The sequence below is a fragment of the Amblyomma maculatum genome, chromosome 1 (assembly GCF_055883805.1).
Source record: "Amblyomma maculatum isolate TAMU_Amacu chromosome 1, ASM5588380v1, whole genome shotgun sequence".
Taxonomy (NCBI): domain Eukaryota; kingdom Metazoa; phylum Arthropoda; class Arachnida; order Ixodida; family Ixodidae; genus Amblyomma; species Amblyomma maculatum.
Genome location: NC_139344.1, coordinates 150970526 through 150990590, shown reverse-complemented (window position 1 = coordinate 150990590; position 20065 = coordinate 150970526). Strand labels below are relative to the sequence as shown.

Here is a 20065-nt window from a genome sequence, read left to right as displayed (position 1 = left end):
GCCTCTCAGGTGCAAGGGACTGAGGGTGGCGTCTCGTGACTGCTTTTTGTTTAGTATTTGATGCAACCGATGAAAACGCACATGTATACCTATCATAAAAGCGTACAGACAGACTGAAAGATCTTTATTATACGTAGAAATTCAGGGCGAGCAGGCCCCTGGGTCCCCGCACGACCGCACTGCAACTGAAGTGGTTATGTCCCTCAGGCTTATAACACTAGCAGCCCGGCCGGTGGCGATAGTCTGCACGGCCGGGTCTTCCGAGTGCAGCAGGGTCTTCCATGCAGTCTTCCCAGGTTTTCAAGTCCTCTAGCCTCCACGGGGGAAGGTCCGCCAGGTAGAGGGACAGGATGTGGAGGGAAGGAGCAAAGGGTTCAGGGCAAATGGTACTGGCAGAAGTGGCGAAGGAAGGATGGTAGAGGGATAGGGTAAGGAAGTAAGGAAAAGTGTGCGTTTTCAGTCGGCGCCATAGTATTGCGTGTTTATTGTCTAGGGAGTGGAGGGGTGGGTTGGTACAGCTGCCGCGAGGCTATGTAGAGCTGCGTAAGCCCGCTGAACGAGTGGATGCGCTCCTTCATGAATTCCGGATTAGCGTCCTGTCCGGGATTCCCAGAGTGCGCAGGCACCCATATCAGCGCCACATGACGGGACGGGGGTGGATCGGGCGAGCCCAGTAGGCTAAAAGCAAGGACATGGACTCGACCTCGTACAAAATGTAGAATCACTGTTTTTGAATATGTTAAAATGTGCGGGGCCTACGTGCAGGTTATGGCTATTGGAATGGCGGCTACCTCTGCAGCTTCTGGGGAGCTGTCTGGGGAGAGCGGTAATGTGATGAGAAGGGCTGAGGAGGAATCCACCACGGCTGCGGTCGCTTCATCACCCGTGCATGCAGCGTCTACCCATACGCCGTCCGACATACCGCCATAAAATCAGTAGATCCCCTTTGCACGGGCTATGCTGCGCTGGTCATCCTAGAATGGATAGATATATTTCGGGAGTGGCCTGATAAGCAGTTCTCGATGTACGTGTGAGGGATGGAGAGAAGGACTGGGTCGTTATCCGGTATCCTTTACAACACACCATTATCTGTGTATAATAGCTCTGAAAGCAAAGTGGATTGCATCTTCACTGCTGTATCTTCGTTCCGGCGAACAAGGAAGAAACTATTTACAAAATGTTAGGGTAGGCATGTGAAGAGGGAAAGTAAAGAGTATAGTCTAGGAGTCTAGTAGCCCTTACAGTAGGAAGCGAATTTTATACCCATTAGGTTCTACTTCTGCGCCGCGACTTGCGTCTAGCCTGAGTCGCTTTGGGACGTTAAACCCCTCAAACCAAACCAAACCAAACCAAACCTGCATCTTGTGTTCTTTTGAGCGAACATGCAGAATACATCTCGGCGGGAATAGAGGCTCCAACCGCTCCATGGCCATTCACGTATGTGGCAGGGAAATATAGACCAGCAGAAGATGAACGACGGATCTATGAGTGAGCTCCAGAAGTTCAAAGAAAACGAGTAGTGCTATGGAATGTCTTCCCTGGGCACGTTGTGGAAGCCCTTAATGCCCTCACGCAAGCAGATTTGGGTCTTCTGTTTTGTCGCCATCTACAACACACACACACACACACACACACACACACACACACACACACACACACACACACACACACACACACACACACACACACACACACACACACACACACACACACACACACACACACACACACACACACACACACACACGCACACGCGCACACGCACACGCACACACACACACACACCCCGACACCCCTCGGCCGTCCCGTCTTTTGACTCCTACGCGAGCTTGACCGTGGAGGGAGCAAGGCCGAACTCAGAACAAGGGCGGACAGACAAGTGTGTACGCTGCAAAACAGGGAGAAAGGGGAGGTGAGGGGGGAGTGGTGGTGAGGCGAGAAGCGAAGCAGTTGCTTTTTAGTTTTGTTGCTTTTATTCTCAACACAGCGTCACGTGTTCGTAGTTGCTTGGGCCTGCCTGCGTTCCCTGCGACTCTGCGAGTCCGAGAAGACGACGGCGGCGATTGCCGCACGAGTCAGCGTTCGCGCTCTTTGTCGTTGGTACTCATCTGTGTTTTTAGAAAAGTTCGGTTGCTCTCAGCGATTATTTCATCGAGTGCGCTCATCGATGCCTCACTATGAAACGACTTCGTGAAAGTGTGAACTTCGGAAAGAAACGGCGGATGGCTGGTCGTCGCGGTGGTGGTGTTCCAACGGATCCTTGGCGCCAAATTTCAGCCGCGCATGTAAGTGACGTTTTGCATTTCGTTTTACATGTTTTTCTCTGCTATTTAACTTGGCCTGAACATGTTTTGTTATTGCTTACGTCCGCGACGCTGCTTGTTTGTCTGTGAAACGGCCTCTGAGCACGACGTCTTGGATCCCAACCTGAGCATACCACTCCCTCAGTTCAGACTGGAGGAGCGGCGCATCCCAAAATTTTCAGATGGTCACGACCTTTTTGCGGGATGTTAATGGTGCATTTTTAGTCGTCTACGACGCTCACAAGCATATCCCGCGGTCGAAAGTATGCGTCGACGAGCGCTAATGCAGTCCCGGTGATACGCATTGACGTGTTTGCATGCCGCATTATTTTTGCTCGCTGCCTACAATCGACTTTGATCGTCTGTTGTTGCTGCTTTACGGGAACGTTGCCATAAATGCGGGAGAGCATTCAGGGTGATGGGTTAAGTTTACGGTTCTTTTGCCAGCAACCTGTACGTCACGCTTTCAGAACACCGATTTAACCCCGCAGTTTTGAGCTGATGGCGTCGAGACCAGAGGTGGGACCGAGCCGATTCGTGTACATGTATACTGTCGCAGTGACGCAATGTGCAGGAAAGACATTTCTCACGCTTTTTTTTTTTTTCGCTGCAGGCTCAAGTCTTTCGTCTCGTCTGCGCAAGAACGTAGACTGTCGTTTCTTCAAAGAATTTGAAACTAGTCTCTGCTATCCGTGCTGGTAAGTCCAAAGCATTGTTTCCGTCCAGAAAGGGGCGTTTAAATTGACACGCGCACTTTTGTGGCACATATTGCTGATCACTGACATCTGCCTCAATGTATACTGCTTGGGATTCTCGTCGGAGAATATTTATGTCGCGTGCCATGTGTGTGTCTCCTTGCGTGTTGCCATTTTCGCTCATGCCGTGCAATATGGTGCACGCCCAGACAGTGACTTATCAATTGAGTTTCATTGTGTTTGATGGCGTGTGCGAGTAAATGGTGTTATTTAACTTGCTGATCACTTATGTTAAGAACTGATAATAAATATTGGACTCGATCAAATCACTTAACAAGTGAAAAATCTGGGTTAGCTGGTGATCAGATGTCTTCAGCATTGAAGCAAACCATGTGTCACCCCTTCTCTGCTTTAAGACTGACTTTCTTTTTGTAATCGGTACATAAAAAGACCAGCGCAAAAAAAAATTATAATTACGGGGACAAAGGAGCAAAAAATGACAGGACGGGCACTGAAATACGTTTTGTGTTCCTTTGTACCTGTTTTCTTTTTTTTTTTTTTTTATCGCTGGTCTTTTAGGGTGTAAGTATGAACCAACTGGCCCAAACAGCTATTTTGATTAAATGTGCTAATTTTCGTTGGCGAGCTAAGGAAAATTTTTATATCACTAATATTTTTCATTTGGGGATTTGCTATAGTTTCTACTCAGCTATTTCCATTCTGAACTTTTCAGCCTCCTGACCCATAGAAAGGAGGCTATGCCTGACCAATAACAACACATTCTTTTCCTTCTGTAGTTTCTGTTGTCAGACATTCTGTTATACTCATTACTACAATTCACTGGTACTGAGGCATTCCCTCATTGAAGTTAATGTGTATTGTCATTGTGCTAGCAGTTTGTCATAAATCTGCTATTCTAGTTTATTTAAGCAGTTATTTCGACTGTAAAGAGGTGGCAGATATTGTTACAGATATATCTAGGAACAGGAGTTGTAGCTTTTAAGCTCATTGTCAAAATAGTTGAGTCATTGTTGTGTGGTGCCATTATTTTTTGTACTATAGTTATGTATGTACTAGTTACGAGTATCATGCTAATGTTATGCATGATACCTTTGCTGCAGCGTACCTGCCAGTAGGAGGAATACGGTGTAGAAGTGCTGTTACTCCTGCTTCTAAAGATCAACCTGCTTTCTTCAGCGCTGGACGACTACTTACGGCAAGATTTGTGTGGTATGTATTTTTCGACATAGCTGTGGCATTGTGGTCTGTTCATTGTTGCTTCATGTCTATCAAAGAGCATATTTTTCTATGCTGAGGAGCAATAGCCCTGGCATTACATTGATTTTGGAACCATTCAGTGCTATTGAGCAAGTTAGCAAGGGAGGAATTTTTTCAGTATGCAATCGATCTGAACATGTTGACTTCTTTTTATTGAGTGAGCTGTTAATGTATGCCTCTTTTCTTTTTTTCTTCAAAACCTAATATTTAAATTGTTTGCACTTGGTTCTCAGCAGTAAGGTTATGTTCTCTGATGGGTGTAATTTTCAACAACTCACATGCTCTTATGTTGCTAGGTATGTCCACAATAGAATGAAACTAAAAATGAAGTACTGCAGGTGATATGTAATGGACGGTATTTTAGCACTTTCAGCTTTATTGTTTCTTTTGTGTTCTTTATATTGTTTTGTGCCATTTGTACTCAGCGTATTTTCCTTGTGTTCCACCACTACCATTTAACAAATATATATATATATATGCCCCCACCCCTTATGTCATGTCTATGGGCCTATAAAGGGAGAATGAATGAAATGAAATTTGCAGTACAATTAGAACTGGATTGTGCAGCACAGTGGACATGTCTGTGGTAGAGGATAATGGTTGAATGGCTAATCAACCAAAATTAACTTAACTTTTGCATTTTAATTTTTTGGGGACAGTTTTATATACCAGAAATGAGGGTCCCCAATATAACAGGTGAGCCCAGTTCTTAAATTTTCTTAAAGAGCAATGTAGTTCAGAATATTGAACAAGGAAAGGCATATTTGAAAACTATTGACTTGCTTTCCCACATTGCATGTAAAAAATGTTGCTGCACTTGGTATTGTTGCCAGAATCATGTTAGCTTCTTCTGCATCATCAAAAGCACAAAATATGTCTATATTGTCTGAATAAGAAATACTATTAGCAACACCCTTTATTAGTATGTAATGTGGAAAAACCAACTTACAAAGCTTTTAAAGGAATATTTTTGATGCTCATTATGTTAGACCACATAGATGATTAGGAGGGTTTTAGGCCTATGCTCACTCGTTAAAAGCCTTCAATTTTGCAGTTTTCATATTGCCTTTTATAAACAAAAAGAATAGATAATTAAGTCTAATCCTGAAGCTGTACCAGGTACCCAAAGTCCACATTGCTGCACAACCCACCGGCAGAGACTGCACGGGTGTCTCTTCATAGTTTATGATTTGCAATCTGTAAAGGTAAAGAACATAATCTTCGAGAAATTTGTTGTAAACGCTTTTTAATAATGATTCTTGTATAATATTGGTCAGCATTTACAATTTCATTAGTTAGGCATCTAAAGAGATAAGCAGTGGACAGTTCTGGCAAATTGCAGTTTATGAGAAATTTTATTCCTGCCGCATGTGCTGCGAGCATTACATGAAGCAGCAATACATAGAATCTCAAGCTTTGTGGTTTGTTCAAGGAATTATAGGGGTATAGAAGTGTATTGTTTTTTGCCTCCTAAGCAAGATAATGTAGTTTTGAAGTGAAACGGCAGTCTTGAGAAGTTTTTGGCATCGGCATAAGCTGATGTGTGGTGTGAAACTAGCAATGAACTTATGTAAAAGTTGCATTTTATTGCCATGCTTTACATAATTCTGCATCTGTGGCATCACTGCAGTAATGCACATGTGCAGAAGATGCTTTGGATGTGCCTTGCTATCATTGCTCTTTTAGCATGAAATGTTCCATCTTTCAGAAGTGGTATCCCGCATTTTATAAGGCATAGCCTCTGTGGTATATTCATGCCTTTTTCCAGGAATGTAAACTGCACTAAAGGCAGAAACAATAGAATGGCCTTAGACACCCCTGCAGGAGCAAGCTCTGCAGGAACAAGCTTCATTCGTTATATTCATGAGAAATGACAACGAATGCAAGAACAAAAGAACCTTCCCCCCCCCCCCCCCCCCAAAGAAAAAAAAAGGAAGAGATTTGCAGTTGTCACTTGTGATGGATGATCAGATGACTAAAGACAGTGTAGTCTCAGGAGAACATTAACACTATAGGCAACATAAGATAATGTCATGAAGGACCAGAGACAGTGTTTTCTAGGAGGGTGAGACCATAGTGACTAGAAACAAGACCACTGGTATGGTCAGGTGTGAAAGCAAACTATAATGTTTGGGTGTTGGAGTGGAAACCAGCAAACAACAAAGGTGAAAGTGAAGGTGATAAAACAAAGTTTAACATAAAAAGCTAATGATAAAAAAAAGGAGAACTGCACATATGAACTAGTAGAGGGAGGGGTTTTTTAGATCACATCTTTTGCCTTTATTAGGCTAGCTTCTATTTTATCAATATGTTTTCATTCATATTTCTTTAAATGACCCTCTGGGTAGTCCAACATCAGTGATGCCTATGGCTTGACCCTGCTCCTAACAAGAATATGTCTCATTGTATATTGTGTCTTATTGAGCATATTGTCAATTTTTTCTGAGATTGCAATGTGCTAGTTGTCGATGTGTGTGTTAGTGGCACAGGTAAAGCTCAGATTTGGAGAATTTTCATTGATCTATATATTGTGTGAGTTCACAATTCTCATTATATAAACACTTGGAAGCCTGTACTGGTGCACTATTTCCATCTGTCTTCCTTTTTACTTGCCCTTTGTGCAGTGTCATTTTTATATGTGAATTAATTACTCCATAAGCATGTTTTGTGAGACTTTCTTCGTGAGTAACTGATTACAAGTTCTCTTTTCTATGCAGGTCAAATACGTGGTACATCCCTGCCCTGACTGTGCGGAGAAGATTATCCAGTCCCTTGCTGCAACTTCGGTGTATAATGAGGTGAAATAAACACCATGGTATGTTATCTTAACCGAGTGTTCTGTAAATTCTTTTTGTTCACTCTGCAACATAACTTACGGCTTGAACACAACATGACACAGCCTACCTCACCTGAAACATTGCTCACTGTCACACTCCAGACGACACAAAGATATTGCAATGTTTCAACATAATCTTTCCTTCCAGAAAATCTTGAAATGTATTGGTTAGCTTTATTCCTGCTTCAAGCGACCAAGTTTACGATGCAGATTGGTAATAGTACTCTTGTGTGGGTAGCATATACATACCACAAGATGATGCTTAGATACCTTATGTAATATGGCATTATTTTAAACTGCTTGGAGGGCAACGTTATCCTTCTCCTGGTGGTATAAGCTTGCGCCATAAAGGTGCAAAACTTTGTGCTCTTTGTCCTAATATAAATTTATACTCTAAAATGGTAACTTTGCACCTGTACATACAGGATAAGTTTACGTTGTCAAGGTGCAAACTTGCACCTTTGATGCAAGGGTATGCTTATGCCATCGACAGAATAAAACATAGGCCTTTATGAAAGGTGCAACGTTATGCCTAGGTAGAATACAGTTACACTGTTTGTGAAGGTGCAATTTTATGCTACCAGAAGCGTAATGTTACACTACATGCAATGGTATAAATACTTAGTCTTCAAAGACACAGCGTAACCTTACCCCAAAAAGGTGTTAGCTCAGCGACAAGCAGTTTACCCCCCAAAAAGACTAAGATCACACCTTTTTTTTTTAGAGTGTAGGAAAAAATCGTGGTGGAGCGATGTATGGTGATACAGTTTATGGAAAAATGCTAGCCGTGATAGTTTGCGGCGGAAAGACAAGTCTTCTAATTCGGCGCGATTTTTTAGGGCAGTGACACTGGTAGTATATGAGTAGTCAGAATAAATAAAACGCGCAGCACGGTTCTGCAAGGACTCAATGTTGGCTATGAGATAGGCTTCTTCAGGATTCCAGATGGCTGATGCATATTCAATCTTCGGACGAATGAGCGTGAGGAAGGCTAGTTTCTTCAGGTGGGGGGAGCCTGTCTGAGGTTGAGCTTTAGAAGGCCGAGTGAGCGGTTGGCGGATGCTAAAGTTATATCAATGTGGTTGTGCCATGTTAAGTCAGATTGCACATGAACTCCAAGTACTTGTAGGTAGTAGCAAGTTTGGCAGAGTTGTTATTTAGAAAATAAGTTTTGGGAATGCGAGCGCTGCGAGTGAAAGACAAAAGCTTAGTTTTGGAAGTATTAAGTGGCATATAAGCCTCTATCTTGGATTTATGGACATGTTTATATACCCATATGTTAGTTGAGCCCTATCCCGACATATTTTACTTCTCAAACTTTTTCTGGGTGCCACTAGCTAAGGTTATCCAGATTGAGAAAATTTCTTGTTTTAAGCGTCCCCAGACGCTTTTTTTTTTTTTGGCTCTTAGGAAGTAGAAACAACCCGCGATTGGTGTAGCAGAGTGGCGTCTCATGGGCACCAAACTCCATGCGCAGACTGAAAAATTATGACAAGGGCGATTCCACGCTGCCGCAGTTCTTCGAGTGAGTACAAGAGTGATTTAGAGGCAATTGGGTGTCCGTGACACCAGTACTGGTGGTATTGAGTATCAAGAAGCCATGAGTGCAACTAGGGTTTCTCGGTTTACATGCCTCTCAGGTGCAAGGGACTGAGGGTGGTGTCTCGTGACTGTCTTTGGGGAGTATTTGATGCAACCGGTGAAAACGCGCATGAATACTTATCATAAAAGCGTACAGACAGACTGAAAAATCTTTATTATACGTAGAAATTCAGGGCGAGCAGGCCCCTGGGTCCCCGCACGACCGCACTGCAACTGAAGTGGTTATGCCCTCAGGCTCATAACACAGGCAGCCCGGCCGGTGGCGATAGTCTGCACGGCCGGGTCTTCCGAGTGCAGCAGGTTCTTCCATGCAGTCCTCCCAGGTTTTCAAGTCCTCTAGCCTCCACGGGGGAAGGTCCGCCAGATAGAGGGACAGGATGTGGAGGGAAGGAGCAAAGGGTTCAGGGCAAAGGGTACTGGCAGAAGTGGGAAGGAAGGATGGTAGAGGGATAGGGTAAGGAAGTAAGGAAGAGTGTGTGTTTTCAGTCGGCGCCATAATATTGCGTGTTTATTGTCTAGGGAGTGGTGGGGTGGGTTGGTACAGCTGCCGCGAGGCTACGTAGACCTGCGGGAGCCCGCTGAACGATTGCATGTCCTCATGCGTGAGTCCCGGATTAGCCTCCTGTCCGGGATTCCCAGAGTGCGCAGGCACCCATATCAGCTCTACATGACGGGGCGGGGGTGCATCGGGCGAGACCAGTAGGCTAAAAGCTAGGACATGAACTCGACCTCGTACAAAATTTAGAATCACTGTTTTTGAATATGTTAAAATGTACGGGGCTTCCGTGCAGGTTATGGCTATTGAAATGGCGGCTACCTCTGCAGCTTCTGGGGAGGTGCCTGGGGTGAGCGGTAATGTGATGAGAGGGGATGAGGAGGAATCCACCACGGCTGCGGTCGCTTCATCACCCGTTCATGCAGCGTCTACGTATACGCCATACGACCAACCGCCATAAAATCAGCGGAGCCCCTTTGCACGGGCTATGCGGTGCTGGTCATCCTAGAATGGATGCATATATTTCGGGAGTGGCCTGATAAGCAGTTCTCGATGTACGTGTGAGGGATGGAGAGAAGGGTTGGGTCGTTTGACGGTATTCTTTACAACACACCATTATCCGTGTATAATAGCTCTGAAAGTACAGTGGATTGCATCTTCACTGCTGTATCTTCGTTCCTGCGAACAAGAAAGAAAATATTTAAAAATGTTAGGGTAGGCATGTGAAGAGAGCCAGAAAGTAAATTTAAAGTATTGTCTAGGAGTCTAGTAGCCCTTACAGTAGGAAGCGAATTTTATACCCATTAGGTTCTACTTCTGCGCCGCGACATGCGTTTAGCGGTGTCTCCATAGCCTGAGTCGCTTTGGGACGTTAAACCCCTCAAACCAAACCAAACCAAACCTCCATCTTGTGTTCATTTGAGCGAACATGCAGAATACATCCCGTCGGCAATAGAGGCTCCAACCGCTCCATCTCCATTCACGTATGTGGCAGGGAAATATAGACCAGCAGAAGATAAACGACGGATCTATAACCGAGCTCCAGAAGTTCAAAGAAAACGAGTTGTGCTATGGAATGTCTTCCCTGGGCACGTTGTGGAAGCCCTTAATACCCTCACGCAAACAGATTTGGGACTTCTGTTTTGTCGCCAACTACAACACACACACACACGCACACACACACACACAGACACACACACACACGCACGCGCACACACACACGCACGCGCACACGCACACGCACGCACGTGCACAGACACACACACGCACACCCACGTACGCACGCACACACACGCACACACACGCACGCGAACACTCACACATGCACACACACGCACGCACACACACGCACACTCACACACCCACGCACACACACACACACGCACGCGCACAGACACACGCACACAATTAGTCTATTATAGTTTTTCTGAACGCTTCACAGGCTTTACTTCACCGCCCATGCGTGTGACTTCTGGCGAACTGAGATTGTATGTCTTAAAGTCCAGAACGCGCCGTTCGTGGTTACCAAAATCTTAGTCTATGAGTGTTCGGGTTGGCGGGTGGGGTACGTTGATGTAGATGGCGTACTGATGTGAGCTTTCCGGCATGCGTTACACGGTGCTCGTGAATACTTTCAACCGACAAAAAATTTGCTGAAAACGCATGTATTTTAGCATTATAATTTGCACAATTACTAGAAATCATCCCAGGCTGGGCAAAATCCAAAAACTTGCATATCCTCTTTTCGCAGTTTCATGGCATCGCTGCCATTGTCGCTGGCTGAGGTGAAGCAGTCAAATCCTACGAAGACTGCGAGTGGATGAAGGCTGTGCAAGGATTGCCAGTGGAAGGGCCTCCCTTTGGCGCACGATCTGGATCCGAAGCCTTGGTTAGTATTACGGCCGTCAGTCGCCTCCCACTGGCGCCCACGTCAGCTGTCAGCCCATTCGTTCCCTGCAGTTGACCGTAGAATCAATTATGTACATCACAGAGCATGCATGGGAAACATACACGTTCCAATTGCGTACCAACATTTTCTCCTGCGTCGTCTTCTTCCCCAGGTGAAAATGGATGATGGCTGTGGACCCGCTGCTACTGCTGGAACCTGCCATCCTTGAAGGAGTCGAAGCCGCCGCAGAGATCAGTTGTACCGTAATGATTGATGTCACTCCGAAACTTGCCTGTGCCACCGTTGAGAGGCTGGACTGCAGTGGTAACCTTGGACTGGACGGGTGCTCCGGTCGTGCTAGAGGGATAGATGGCCCTTGGTGAATTCGCTGACACATCACGTCCCAGGTGAGCTTTTCCATGGAGGCGTTTCTTCGCTCTGGGATAGCAGCGGTAGGCGTTCGACTTGAAGTGCAGGATCTGCAAAAGTGCCGTCGCTCTTCGCCTCGTTTGCCACGGTTCAATTTGTAGCAAGGAAATAACCGGAGCATTTGCTGCAGAGATCAGTCTTCGAACAGATCCGCTCGAGGGCACGTGCCATAACTCGCGCTGAAGAAGACGACGGAGAGACACGAGGCATATAAGTGCTCCTAGAACACTCTTACTACCTAACGCAGCGCTCTACGTCTTCTGTTATATGGTTCTCCCGTGGTCTGTAGGGCGGAGCCACCAGACTCATAGGCTGTATAAACTCGGAGGATTATTTCCGGACTGTGTAAACTGTGAAGTGCACTAGTGTCGCAGCTCCCATGAAAGCGTTGTAAAGAACGACATTATACCTAAAGCACCCGAGAATGCAACCTAATGAAAAAAAAAACAAAAACAAACAAAACAATTCCCCCATCCTTTCCAAGGGATGAGATAGGAAATTATTTGCTTCTTCACAATTGCTGTTTAAAGAGATAAAAAAGGGAGCAGAAATAAAAAAAAAATACTAATTTAGGAGTACTGGGGAATACTGCGCTACTGCAAGAAGGCCTTGCGCTAGGAAAGGGATGTTGTTTCTTGAATTGAGGTCAGCAGGAGGCGGCACAAAAAAACGCCTGTTCACGCTACAGCCTGTTGAGGCACGTGAAGAGCCAGTAAAAATTATAATTTCCCTTTGCTAAAGACGTTTCCTAGTCAATGTTGCATACCGAAACTTCCTTCAACGTGCTCACTGAAAGACAATGGAGAAGAAGATTCTCGAAGGAAAGGAGCAATTGCGACCAAACATCCGGAGCATGGACGGCCGCATCACCGCCGTGATAATCAAGTGTTGCAACCATACGCCTGTACGAATGTCCTTTTAATTGTAAAGATTTGAAACAGCTGACTTTCTCTGGTCTCTGCATTAATTCATCCAATGATATTCATGGCCGTTATCACACTTCCCACAAGATAAACACAGTGGAAAATTCTGTTCTTCCTGCATATAATGCTTGCCAGTAAAGAAATAAAAAGGTAGAGAAAAAATCGCGCGCTAGAGCCACTTTTCGTACGGCTTAAGACTTCTATCGGATGGCTATAGGCAGCAAAGCAGATGTACTGCTATGGCTGCCACTAACGGGTAACGACACATGAATGGACATGATCTTGCTGCAGCCCAAAACAAGCAATGGAATTATTTGGTGCCGCCAGAAGGTGCACATGATCACAAGAAAGTTTTTTTAGCCTGAAAGCACTTGAGTTCCTTCTCTTTCAGGCAACTGTTAACGAATCTCAATCAATCAAATAGCATGTCTATGCACGTTCCCAGACGAGAGGTATGGTCGCAGGGGACCGAACCTCTCGTGATAGCAACACGCGTCACTGCGATGTGATGTGTGTTGCTCATATGAGATTTAAATTCTCATTCGATACATAGAATCAGTTAACAGACGGAAGTGCCATATATCGATTTCACCTCTGGCTAATAACTTTGCTTAAAGCTGAGTGCAGGGTATAATCGATAAGAGTATAAGGCGTAATTCACTCGGACAAAACTCGACGACTGTACCGACGTCACAGCCAGAAGCCCAAGTTCGGAGGCATATTTCAAAGGCGCATCCCGTAGAGACCAGATAATACACAAGCAACTCGATCGTGAACATCGTGCAGGATCCTTCCAACCATTATCGACATACGAGCATTCCTTAATCGCGAACCGACAGACTGACCAATAAAGTATATACTGTCACTGCAAAGTAGAGATTTCAATATTCGTCCCGCAGCGCCCGGCTTGCACATAATGTTAAGATACCTCACAATATATATAAAAACACTTCGAATGCCCCTCATGTATTGAGCACTGTAGCATTCCATATTTTCTTACAATATTTTCAACTCGCCTGTCGTTGGAGATTTATACGCGATGCGCAGATGCGAATTTGTGGTCGAAGTGATAACGTGCGTGATCACACGCATGAATGATGTGTTTGTGATTTGACGAGAATGCTATATGTATATATTTATTTATTTATTTTATTTTATTTTATTTACAGAAGACTGCTGGCTTTATTGCAAAGCCTTAAGCAGGAGTGGGTGTAAAATACACTTTGACAAAAAGAAAACCTCCCTGAGGTACACGCAACTCAGCACACAATACCGAAAGAAACAACATTATACAATATTAGACGACGCCTGGCGTCAAAATGAGCACTGGGAAAAAAAAAAAATGAAAATGTTGAATGCTGCAAAATTGTTACGAATTCCTAAGCGACTCCGTAAATGACTCCACAGTAGAAGCCTCTACAATATTCGCTTTGAGGACATTCCATTCCCGCACAGTACGGGGGAAGAAAGAATTCTTGTGTTTCAGTGCGGCATGAGTATTTCTTCACTTTTAAAGAATGGTAGGATCGTGTCGAACGACCCGGGACGAGCTCAATGTACTTGCTGCTGTTAATTCCTAATTTGTTGTGAACAATCATGAACATATATTTAAGCCTCTCGCGGTATCTCCTGAGCTGCAAAGAATCCAAATTTGCTTTCTCAAGTAACATGGTAGGGGACGTCTGCCAGGTGTATGAATTATAAATAAATCGCACTGACTTTCTTTGAATATTTTCGAGTGTTTTAATGTTTTCTTTAGTGTAAGGGTCCCACACAACAGAGGCGTATTCTAAAACAGGTCGGATAAAAGTTTTGTAAGCTAGTAACCTAATTTCCTGCGTAGAGTACCGGAGAGATCTTCTTAAAAAGCCAAGTTTTTTCATAGCTTTATTTTTAATATTAGAAATGTGTTTGTTCCATCGTAGGTCAGAGCTAATCGTTAATCCCAAGTACTTGTAGCTGTCCACGGTAGACAGGGGATGGTTATTAATAGTATAGGCAAAACTTAATGGCCGCTTCTTCCGCGTAATAGACATTGAAACTGTTTTTTTAGTATTAATACTCATCTGCCACATTGAGCACCAATCATGAATTTTAGCCAAGGCGTCATTAAGAAGAAGCTGGTCAGCAGGAGTTCGTATTTCATGATATAATACACAATCGTCGGCAAACAGCTTGATTTTTACAGGAATTTCTTTAACAATGTCATTTATAAAAATTAAAAAGAACAATGGCCCAAGTACTGAGCCTTGTGGGATACCGGAGCTTACCAAAGCTGGGCTCGAACATGCATTGCCGATTGATATGGACTGATATCGGGACGATAGATATGCTTGTATCCACGTCAACAGTACATCGTTTTTAAAGATAGTATTTAGCTTTAGCAAGAACTTACTGTGTGAGACCCGGTCAAATGCTTTTTCGAAATCTAAAAAAATGACATCAATTTGACATTGGTTATCAATGGCTGCGGCAAAATCCTGCATCGTCTTTAGAAGTTGGGTCACTGTAGAGAAGCCTTTGCGAAAGCCGTGTTGCTGGTCGTCAATTACGTGATTGGTTTCCAGGAAGGCTGATATATGCCCAAAAAGTATATGTTCAAGTATTTTTGAAGAAGTACACAGTAAAGATATTGGCCTATATGAGCTAAGTAGAGATGAATTTTCAGTTTTGGGAATAGGAATAATTTTTCCGTGCTTCCAGTCCTCCGGGAGCTCGGCGTTTAATAGAGACTTCTTAAATATGAGCGTTAAGTACTTGGAACACCATTCGGCATATCTCACAAGAAACGTATTTGGTATGTCATCAATTCCCGGCGTCTTTTTTGCGTCACAACTGAGAAGCAGAGAGAAAACACCTTCTTCAGTTACAGATACATCAGTAATAGGCGGACAAGCTGAGTTAAAATGAGGCTTTCTACCATCATCGTGCGTAAACACAGTACAAAAGAAACGGTTGAAAGACGAAGCAATCTGTGTCGCATCAGTAATCAGTTCGCCGTCAACGACAACGCTGTACACAGGTTTCTTTTTCTTTGATAACTGCCGCCAGAACTTTGCAGGGGACGAAACAAGAAAGTTTTTCATAGATACGCTAAAGTGATACTCTTTTGCTTTTTTGATACTGTGTTTTAAGTTCAAGCGCATATCAGACAGTTTAGCAGCATCAACTGCCGACTGGCTTCGCCGAAGTTTTTTGCGAACTCTCTTAATCTTTCGTCCCATGCGTACAAGTTCCCTCGTCATCCAAGGGCTGCTGGCGCGTAGGGTAATTACCCGAGTAGGCACAAAACGCGAAATGCAATTCAGAGCAAGGTTCTTAAAGAAAACCCAGAGATTTTCTACTGAGCAGTCGCAGGATTCGTAAAGAACCACAAAATCTGAGAATGAAATATCAAGTAAGTCTAAAACTGCAACATCATCAGCACGCGAGAAGTTTGGCACAACACGCACCTCTTTCTTTTTATTTTTCGGAAGAAGCAATGGAATGTTTAAAGATACCATAACATGGTCAGATATGCCTTCGAAATATTGAAGTAGAGGACCGCGACGAAAGACACTGTTACTAACGAAGAAAAGATCAAGAATGGATTTCTTATCCTTTTGTATACGCGTTGCTTGCTTTACTAATTGAGTTAAATTGTGATCAAGTACGATGTCTACAAGAAGTTCGGCTGATGTGCAGAGCGGCTCTGGAAACTGTTTGTCCCAATTGACGAGCGGCATGTTAAAGTCTCCAGCCAATAGTACATTACTTGATTGTGCTTTTGTAGTACATAAGAACTCATTTAGTTTCTCAAAGAAAACACAGTCACCTCGTGGTGGGCGGTAAAACGCGCCAATAACAAGACTAAGTTCATTTAGAATTAGTTTACAAATGACGCATTCAATTCCTTGCACGTCAGGTAGCCTGATTACTTGGAAAGATTCTTGAAAAAGAATTGCAACACCACCACCGCGAGAAGTCCTGTCTTTGCGCATAATTCTGTATCCTGGTGGTGTAATTTCTTCATCAGTGATATCAGAGTGCAGCCAGGTTTCGGTGATTATAATGATATGCGGTTTATGCGCCACTACTATACTTTCCAAATCCTCAGACTTGTTCACAATGCTTTGGGCGTTAAACTGAATACATTTTAGCGATTTAATTTGATTGTTCTCGATTCATTGGTCACTTTGTTTTCGATTCCGGCTGCCATGCTCTAGGACTTTTTCTTTGCTAGTGTCATCCCAAACAAACAGATCGTCACTAATTTTTATCTTGTTGTAGATTAGCTTAACCTTCTGACCGGCTTTTCGAATCTCTGCGGTGCTTTCCCAGAGATTCTTCCGTATCTGCCGCGTGGTATACGAAAAGTCTTCTGAAATAGAGTAATCGGTGTCTTTTAGTTTCGAGCAGTTTTTCAGTATGTTAACTTTCTCACGATGATCCATCAGCTTGATAATAACAGGTCGATGCTTGTTAGGTTGCTTGCGACCGATTCTATGAATTCTCTCGGCTGAAACAACTTTCGTGTCCATTTTGTCACAGAACACGCCTTTCAACACACTCTGTGCCAGTTCTTCGTAAGTTTCATTCAATTTTTCAGGAATTCCGAACACGATTACATTATTTCGTCTGCCCCGGTCTTCTAGGTCGACAAGCTTCCTTTCTAAGCCTGTAACTCGTGATTCTAGCTCCCGGCTTAAATCTCTGAATTCATTTATAGCTGATGTGAATTCTTCCACTTTGTGCAATTTGGCCTCAATTTCGCCCAGTCTCCGCTGAATATCTTTCTGGCCTTCAAGGAGCTGGGTCAGTAGCTGTTCAGTGGGTGGCCCAGGGTTGGACTCAATGTTGCCACACAGCATAAGTAGAGACAATACGAGGTCACGACCAATAAAATAAACTTCAAGCACTCTACGTGGGCATGTCAGCTGGATAAGGCACATATTATTGGATTTGATTGTAGAAACATTGCTACTAACCTGCATGAAAAACAGGAATGGATTTGACATGGTGTCGACTGGATGCCAGCTGACATGCCCACTGAAGAAGGATGATGGCAGGAGGGCTTTTATATCGTGGTTCGTCGATGACGTCGGTGAGGTAGCACGTGGCGATCCCCAGCAGTCACTCAGATTCGGAAATTCTTTTTCTTTTGCGCAGTCTCCGTGCTGGCGTAGGCGTTCAGCGAGGATGAATTCCGTGTTCACAGCGCCGGCTTCCGCAGTCGCGACGATTAGGGCAAACTGCATGAAAAACAGGAATGGATTTGACATGATGTCGACTGGATGCCAGCTGACATGCCCACTGAAGAAGGATGATGGCAGGAGGGCTTTTATATCGTGGTTCGTCGATGACGTCGATGAGGTAGCACGTGGCGATCCCCAGCAGTCACTCAGATTCGGAAATTCTTTTTCTTTTGCGCAGTCTCCGTGCTGGCGTAGGCATTCAGCGAGGATGAATTCCGTGTTCACAGCGCCGGCTTCCGCAGTCGAGACGATTAGGGCAAACTGCATGAAAAACAGGAATGGATTTGACATGGTGTCGACTGGATGCCAGCTGACATGCCCAATATGTACGTGTTTTGTCGATAAAAATAAACAGTGTTAAGTTTGCGCTTCATTCGTGTGTCGTCTTTCCCTTGTCTCTGTCTATCAAGTAGCGCAGTATTTCCCAGTATGATCAACCAACTGGCCACCGTGTTTCCATTGTTGACTAACTTAGGAGGCTATTTAAGATTAACAGCGTCAAAAAATGCAAAATAAAGAGACAACGCCATCGCGTATAAATGTCCAATGACAGGCGAGTTGAAAATATTGTAAGAAAATATGGAATGCTACATTGCTCAATACATGAGGGGCATTCGAAGTGTTTTTATATATATTGTGAGGTATCTTAACATTATGTGCAAGCCGGGCGCTGCGGGACGAATATTGAAATGTGGACTTTGCAGCCACAGAATATACTTTATTGGTCAGTCTGTCGGTTCGCGATTAAGGAATGCTCGTATGTCGATAATGGTTGGAAGGATCCTGCACGATGTTCACGATCGAGTTGCTTGTGTATTATCTGGTCTCTACGGGATGCGCCTTTGAAATATGCCTCTGAACTTGGGCTCCTGGCTGTGACGTCGGTACAGTCGTCGAGTTTCGTCCGAGTGAATTACGCCTTATGCTCTTATCGATTATACCCTGCACTCAGCTTTAAGCAAAGTTATTAGCCGGAGGTGACATCGATATATGGCACTTCCGTCTGTTAACTGATTCTATGTATCGAGTGAGAATTTAAATCTCATATGAGCAACACGCCATCACATCGCAGTGACGCGTGTTGCTGTCACGAGAGGTTTGGTCCCCTGCGACCATACCTCTCGTCTGGGTACGTGCATAGACATGCTATTTGATTGATTGAGATTCGTTAACAGTTGCCTGAAAGAGAAGGAACTCAAGTGCTTTCAGGCTAAAAAAACTTTCTTGTGATCATGTGCACCTTCTGGCGGCACCAAATAACTCCATTGCTTGTTTTGGGCTGCAGCAAGATCATGTCCATTCATTTGTCGTTACCCGTTAGTGGCAGCCATAGCAGTACATCTGCTTTGCTGCCTATAGCCATCTGATAGAAGCCTTAAGCAGTACGAAAAGTGGCTCTAGCGCGCTATTTTTGCTCTACCTTTTTTATTTCTTTACTGGCAGGCTTTATATGCACGAAGAACAGAATATTCCACTGTGTTTATCTTGTGCGAAGTGTGATCGCGGCCATGAATATCTTTGGATGAATCGATGCAGAGACCAGAGAAAGTCAGCTTTTTCCATTCTTTAGAATTAAAAGGACATTCGTACAGGCGTATGGTTTCAACGCATGATTGTCACGGCGGTGATGCGGCCATCCATGCTCCAGTTGTTTGGTCGCAATTGTTCCTTTCCTTCGAGAATCTTCCTCTCCATTGCCTTTCAGTGAACACGTTGAAGGAAGTTTCGGTGTGCAACATTTACTAGGAAACGTCTTTAGCAAAGGAAAATTATAATTTTTACTGGCTCTTCACGTGTCTCGAAAGGCTTCTTGAATTGAGGCCAGCAAGAGGCGGCACACACACACACACACACACACACACACACACACACACACACACACACACACACACACACACACACACACACACACACACACACACACACACACACACACACACACACACACGCGCGCGCGCGCGCACACACGCACGCACACACACGCACGCGCACACACACACGCACGCGCGCACACACACGTACGCACGCACACACACACACACGTACGCACACACACACACGCACACACACATGCACACACACGCACGCACACACAGACGCACGCACACACATATACACGCACGTACACTCGCACACCCACACGCACACGCACACACATGCACACACACACACACGCACGCGCACAGACACATGCACACAATTAGTCTATTATAGTTTTTCTGAACGCTTCACAGGCTTTACTTCACCGCCCATGCGTGTGACTTCTGGCGAACTGAGATTGTATGTCTTAAAGTCCAGAACGCGCCGTTCGTGGTTACCAAAATCTTAGTCTATGAGTGTTCGGGTTGGCGGGTGGGGTACGTTGATGTAGATGGCGTACT

General features: G+C 44.5%; 1 long non-coding RNA gene across 2 annotated transcripts in view; it reads left to right on the top strand.

The window, feature by feature from the left end:
* The first annotated feature begins 2091 nt into the window (after positions 1–2091).
* The window catches only part of LOC146204603 (uncharacterized), a 66598-nt gene continuing 48624 nt past the window's right edge, over positions 2092–20065 (top strand). For both annotated transcript variants that reach the window (XR_014703974.1, XR_014703973.1), the window contains exons 1-6: positions 2092–2285; positions 2917–3001; positions 4120–4228; positions 6994–7091; positions 10961–11098; positions 11271–11505. This is a non-coding gene — a long non-coding RNA (uncharacterized LOC146204603). The remainder of the gene's footprint in view (positions 2286–2916; positions 3002–4119; positions 4229–6993; positions 7092–10960; positions 11099–11270; positions 11506–20065) is intronic.